Below are 6,000 nucleotides of genomic sequence, written 5' to 3'. Positions count from 1 at the left end.
TTCTTATTCTCTTTTTCTACGTTGCACATCAAAAAACGGGGATAGGCCACTAAATTTCCATCTTTCCTGAGTCTTTTGCCGCAAACCGCATTAAAATTGGATAATCAGAGACCCTTATTGAAGGCTGTATGTGGGACCGGTATAGTTGCTGCTTTATGATGAAGTGCACAGCGGGAAATATTAAAAAAATCACGCCATATCCACGAAGTGAATGATGATTGAGGAGCTGGCGAGTCCTCCGCTCCGCCGCCTTGTCTTCTTCGTTCATGTTGTTAGGACCTTTATGTTTTGTTCCTTTTTTTTTCAAGAATTAGTGATCGAGTGATCACATGAGCGGATAATTAAGCTTTTTTTTAACGTTGAGGTGTGAGCGATCGTTCAGACAGGTGTGAGACGCGGTCTAACCATATGTGGTTTTGCCTGCGTTAATGTCATCATCAAGGCGATCGAAGAACAAGACTTCTCTTTCGCGCGAGCTGCGCCTGTAGCGGTCGCCTCTGGAAGTAAGGTTACGCGTACGGCGCGGGAATTTGGTGAGCCAGCTCCTAAAAAATGCGGAAAGAAATATCGGAGAAAAGGACTGTCTGTTAAACAGCGTGGCCAGTTGTCTATTGAGGCAAGGCATCCTTTCTTTTTAATTGCACGGCTGATCTAATATCCACAAATGCCAGCTGTGATACAAATGCGCGTCAATGAATAAACAACTCGGTTGCTGAAATACCACAAGTAACATACATCACATAACTCGATGTGTACTTTAAAAAGAACCATCAACATTTAGTAAGACATCATTCAACTATATCATTCTAATTGTCATTCCAGCAACAATATACATTACTTGGCAGATTGTTGGGAGGCAACACAATGGGATGATCCAAGTGTGCCGTGTTGCTTCGAACAGACATTCCAAGCAGCTGTTTGACGCTGAGAAAACTACGTTGTTTCAATGTATTCTGGTTCGGACACGTGGCACAGTGCTGTTGAGTATTACCCATCTTTTCTTATCGCTAAATATGTCTGCGCTGCCAAAAAAAAGGATGTCCTGGCTTACTTTTTTATCCTCGGCTTACGTATACTTTGCATGCGGTACTTGAACGCAATCTTTATATCGGTGTTTCGGTTTGATTATCTGCGTGCTCAGGGCTGTTGATGTGCGTCTAAGAACGGCTGGAAGTTTTATATGGGGGGGGGGGGGAGCTTTTTACATCACACTTGATTCGAGATTGATGTTCAGCGTTAATACACAATAAGAAAAGACAATTGGTCAGAAATACACATGCACTTTGACACACGTACGTCTCCTGCGAAAATTGGGCCACGCCCTTTTATTTATCATCTGTACATTACAAGAAATGACTTGCTGACCTGACCATGCAGCACTCTCTAAGCATGATAATACTATGCTTAAGCAACGTTATAAACTACAATGGCTCTTTGGGGCTTCTCTGTTTGCTATATGTTTGACTAGGTGACTATCAACATTTTAAAATATAGCGCGACAATCACGCTGACGTCGCTGCACTGTTGAAATGTTGACTGAGTGGCGGCGCTGACGCGTTCGCACGCGCTTTTCCTTTGAAAACCGCCGCAGATGCCTCACATGCATTTGTGACGCCATGCTCCTTCTTGTAGCCGTTTTCATCAACGCTGCTATCGCGCGCTCCGCACTGTTTTCCTGTCATGGCCGCCGTAGTGCGAGCTCGGAGCAAACTCGTGTTCCCGAGAAGCTCGGGCCATCCTGCATGGCAACTCTGTTGCTGATTGTCTTTGATTGTACCAAATCATGCAAATTAACACGATTCGGCATCCCGTCTTCCGTCATTTTTTATAGCACAACACCGCAACGCCGCTTTGCAGCACCCCTCTCTAAAAGCTTAGTCAAACGAAACGCTTTTGTGTTATCCCATAATAATATGCATAGGGATCCTATGCAGCACCACTGACTTTGGTATAGTGCCACCGCTACACACACGTCATCGCATTTACTGATATTAGCTTCTTTCCTTCCTTTTTCTCTCTCTCATTTATACTCCCCTTTCCCACTCTCCAGCGTAGGGTAGCCAAAGGGCATGAGCCTGGTTAACCTACTTGCCTTCGCTCTTGTTTTGTTCCTTCCTTCCATCCTCTGCTACATTTTCATTGAAGAAATAATAAACATAAGCATAAAAAGGAAGTATGTAAATGAGAATATGAAAGAAAAAGGACGTCAGCACCAGCTCTGTATTCCTCGTCGTCGTGTGCGTCTTTTCGCACTGCATTAATTAAGTTGTCAGTAATGTTTCCTGGAACGAGATGCAGATATGAATGAGGTGTACAGCGGATGCATATCGTCAGAAAAGGTTCGCTCGCAAGGACTGAATGTATACTGCGATGTACTACAGCTTCTGCTACCGGGAAGTTCTGCTGCGGATCTGAGAGCTTTATTTAAGATGCGCTGGAACGATATAAATACTGCCTACAGCGACGACATTTCGCTTCACCCCAGCATCGCGCGCTATTACAAGGTCGTAAGTATAACGTTGGTCCTTTCCTTTCAACATACATCGCAAGACTTCAGTTATCTTTGTAATCATGTTAAAACCGTCACCTTGGACGCAAACGCCTGGTAATTCGGGCTTGATTAAGGTGAGCTAGCATGTTCAATTGACGTTCACGTCTGCGGCGCGCGTTTTTCTGTCTCGAGTGACCATTCTTACGTGACACAACCAAAACGCGCTCGCATGATGACTTCTAAATGCCCTAGGTGCGAGGACTTGCTAAATGCCATAAAATTCTAGCAGATCCCACGCATTGTGGGAATCGACTTCATGCGAAGTAATCAGCGAGTAGCTGCTAATGCCACAGTTTAAGCTAAGTCTTACCAAGTGGATCGACGTGTTCGCGTAACTTGAGTAGTTGTGTTGTAGTGAACAGTACGTGACGACGACGAAGAGCCAAGAAAGCAAGCCACAGTGCGAGTGACAGCCACGCGCCCCGAGCTTGCGCTTGCCTGGATCTTGGCCCTTGACATCCCTCGGCGTTCTAGCAGTTTGTACGTGAATAAATCACGTGACATTTGGTGGAGGTACGTGGGTTTCCCGTACGACCCTGGATCTTCGCTCCCGTAAGCTTCCCCTCCTTCGTGATACCAACATGGCCACCGAGACTCCTTCCCAGCCTGGCATTTCGGCTGTCCACGTCACTTGTGGCGCCGTGTATCCTCAGTGGGATCCCCCCATCTTCTCGGGCTCCGGTGACTCGGACGTGGACGAGTGGCTGTCGAGGTATGACAAAGTAGGCGCCAGCAACAAATGGGACGATCCAATGAAGCTTGGGTATGTGCAATTCTACCTTGCGGACATCGCCCAACTGTGGTATCACAACCACGAGGCCGAGCTTCCATCTTGGTCAGCTTTCAAGGCTGCTATCAAGGACGTCTTTGGACGGCCTGCGGTTCGCAAGCTTCTCGCCGAGCAGCGCTTGCGTCAGCGTGCACAACAACCGGGTGAAACCTACACGAGTTACATCAAGGATGTCCTCCATCTGTGCACCCGCGTCGACCCCGCTATGCCTGAGGAGGCCAAAATCAACCACATCTTGAAGATCATCGAGGACGGTGCCTTTCAGCTGCTGCTCGCGCGGAATCCCACCACAGTCGCTGCGCTAGTTTCACTCTGTCAGAGTTTCGACGAATTGCGCAGGCAGCGCGCGATCGCCCGTCAGGCCCTCCCGACCCCCGACACGCTCTCCAGCTTGCAGCTAGCTGTCCCTCCGGCCGCTCAGCCGACTCTCCAACCCACGATCAAAGACTTCATCCGTGAAGAAGTCGCGCGCCAGCTGTCCTTACTGCCGCTCACTCACGAGCCGGCGCATCCTCTGGCTCCGGGTATTCAACAAGCCATTCGGACGCAAGTTGCTGAGGCTCTCCCACCCATGTTCCAACAACCACCCGTCACTGCGCCGCTTACATACGCCGCCGTTGCTGCTCGGCCCCCTCAACAGCCTATGCCCTCTGCTCCACCTCGACCACTGATGCCGTCCCATGCCTTGGCGACCACCGCGTAACAGCCTATGCCTTACGCTCCACCTCGCCCAGTTATGCCGCCCCGTGTCTTGCCAACATCCGCGTATGCTTCGTCGCAGCCCATCCCAAGCCCCTCGGCTCCGTCTTTCCGCCGCTCCGACGCGTGGCGAACCCCGGACAATCGGCCCATCTGTTTCTCCTGTGGCCTCGCCGGCCACGTCGCTCGCCATTGTCACCTAGTTCCTCCAACATTCGACGCTGTGGGCATGCCAGTTGCGTCGTCGACCAGGTCGCCCCCAAACTACGCCCCTCCTCACTTCGACGCCGACGGCAGGCCGGTCGCGTCGTCGTCCCGGTCACCACCGGAGTATGCCCGTGATGATCAACGACCCATCGACACCCACCGGTCACCGTCCCCTCGACGACGCTCCCTGTCACCTATGCGTCGCCGATCCGCTGCGCAAGAGGGAAACTGATCGCTGCAGTTCCGGAGGCAAGAACTGCATGCGAAGCGAAGTGCCCAAGGCCTCCGTCTTTTTCGTCGCAAAACGTTATCGACGTCAATGTTGAAGGGACCACGGCCCAAGCGCTAATTGATACCGGGGCCGCCGTTTCCGTAATCTGCGAGAGCCTCTGCCGCCAGTTAAAAAAAGTGACCACGTCGCTCTCAGGACTCATGCTCCGCACTGCGAACTCGCAGTTCATAGCACCTTCAGCCGTGTGCACCGCGCGCGTTAATATTGCCACCTGGTGTTTTGAGCCAGCATGCCGTGGCCAGTCGTCGTGCAGCAAACTTTCTTTTCCCCTTGCTGTTGTCAGTTAGCTCTCCAAAGAACAGTGAACTGCGTTTTCTTCCCTTATTGTGGACCACAGACCGCATTTTCTTTCGCCTGCATCTTCGCTATGTGTTATAACGTATTTATTTTATTTTTTTTCTCCTGTTTAGTTTTTTTTTTCCTTATCGGCCCCTTCAGTGTATCTCTTGTGTGTCAGCATCGAGTCGATGCTCCGTTGGGAGGGGGAATAATGCCACCTGGTGTTTTGAGCCAGCATGCCATGGCCAGCCGAAAGAGGCGAATAAGACGAAGGCAAGGAGCGCTTGGATCGTGTCTGTCATTCGCGTCTTGTCGTTCCGCTGTTCTTGCCCCTACAGCGCCTATAGCGCGTGACAATATTTAAGGAGAACTTTACGTCATTGAGTTTTTCGTGCTGCCGTCCTGCTCTCACGACGTTATCCTCGGCTGGGACTTCCTTTCGCGTCATCGCGCCATCATAGATTGCGCCCGAGCAGAAGTCGCCCTTACGCCGCTGCAATCTTCTGTTTCGGGGCCTACCATATCTGACGCATGTAAACTTGTCATTGCTGCCGACACTGACGTAGCCCCAGACACGTCCACCCTTGTCGCCTTGACTTGTCCGGCCGCTCCTGACGGCGCTGTCCTGTTCGCCCCGTCAGAGGTATTCCTCCGCCGCCACGCCCTACGACTGCCGTTTGGCGTACTCACCGATGAATCCGGTGCTACCATCATGCCGATTGCCAACTTGCGCACCTCGCCCGTTAGTATACTTCGCGGGGAATGTTTGGGAAGCATACATGCCGTTGACCTGCTTCGCTTTCTGGAGTTCGCTGAAGCCCCACTTCACCACCAGCTGAATGCCATGACAGCCCCTGTTGCGGCACCTCCGAAGTCAGATATTTTTCAACCTTCTGTGTCCCCGGATCTATCACTGGACCATAGACGCGAACTATTGGCCCTTCTCGAAGAGTTCCGCTCATCCTTCGACTGCGGTCAGCCATCTCTGGGTCGCACAACGAGCGTCACGCATCACATCGACACCGGTTGTCATGCCCCTTTACGCCAACGACCATATCGCGTTTCGGCGGAAGAGCGCCGTGTTATCAATTAACAAGTCGATGATATGCTCACGCGCGGAGTCATCCAGCCATCCGAGAGCCCCTGGTCGTCCCCTGTCGTGCTTGTGCGCAAAAAGGATGG

The 6,000-nt window shown here is 51.2% G+C and overlaps 1 protein-coding gene across 1 annotated transcript in view; it reads left to right on the top strand.

Moving 5' to 3' along the window:
• Window positions 1-883: 883 nt before the first annotated feature.
• LOC119393958 (A disintegrin and metalloproteinase with thrombospondin motifs 5) overlaps window positions 884-6,000 on the top strand; it is a 56,564-nt gene continuing 51,447 nt past the window's right edge. Inside the window, exon 1 of the mRNA XM_037661159.2 lies at window positions 884-979. The gene's annotated coding sequence lies outside the window, so the exon portion shown is untranslated. The remainder of the gene's footprint in view (window positions 980-6,000) is intronic.

The sequence above is a fragment of the Rhipicephalus sanguineus genome, chromosome 5 (assembly GCF_013339695.2).
Source record: "Rhipicephalus sanguineus isolate Rsan-2018 chromosome 5, BIME_Rsan_1.4, whole genome shotgun sequence".
In the NCBI taxonomy this organism is placed as follows: Eukaryota; Metazoa; Arthropoda; class Arachnida; order Ixodida; family Ixodidae; genus Rhipicephalus; species Rhipicephalus sanguineus.
The sequence above is the reverse complement of the archived record's forward strand: the minus strand, read 5'-3'. Positions and strand labels throughout refer to the sequence as shown.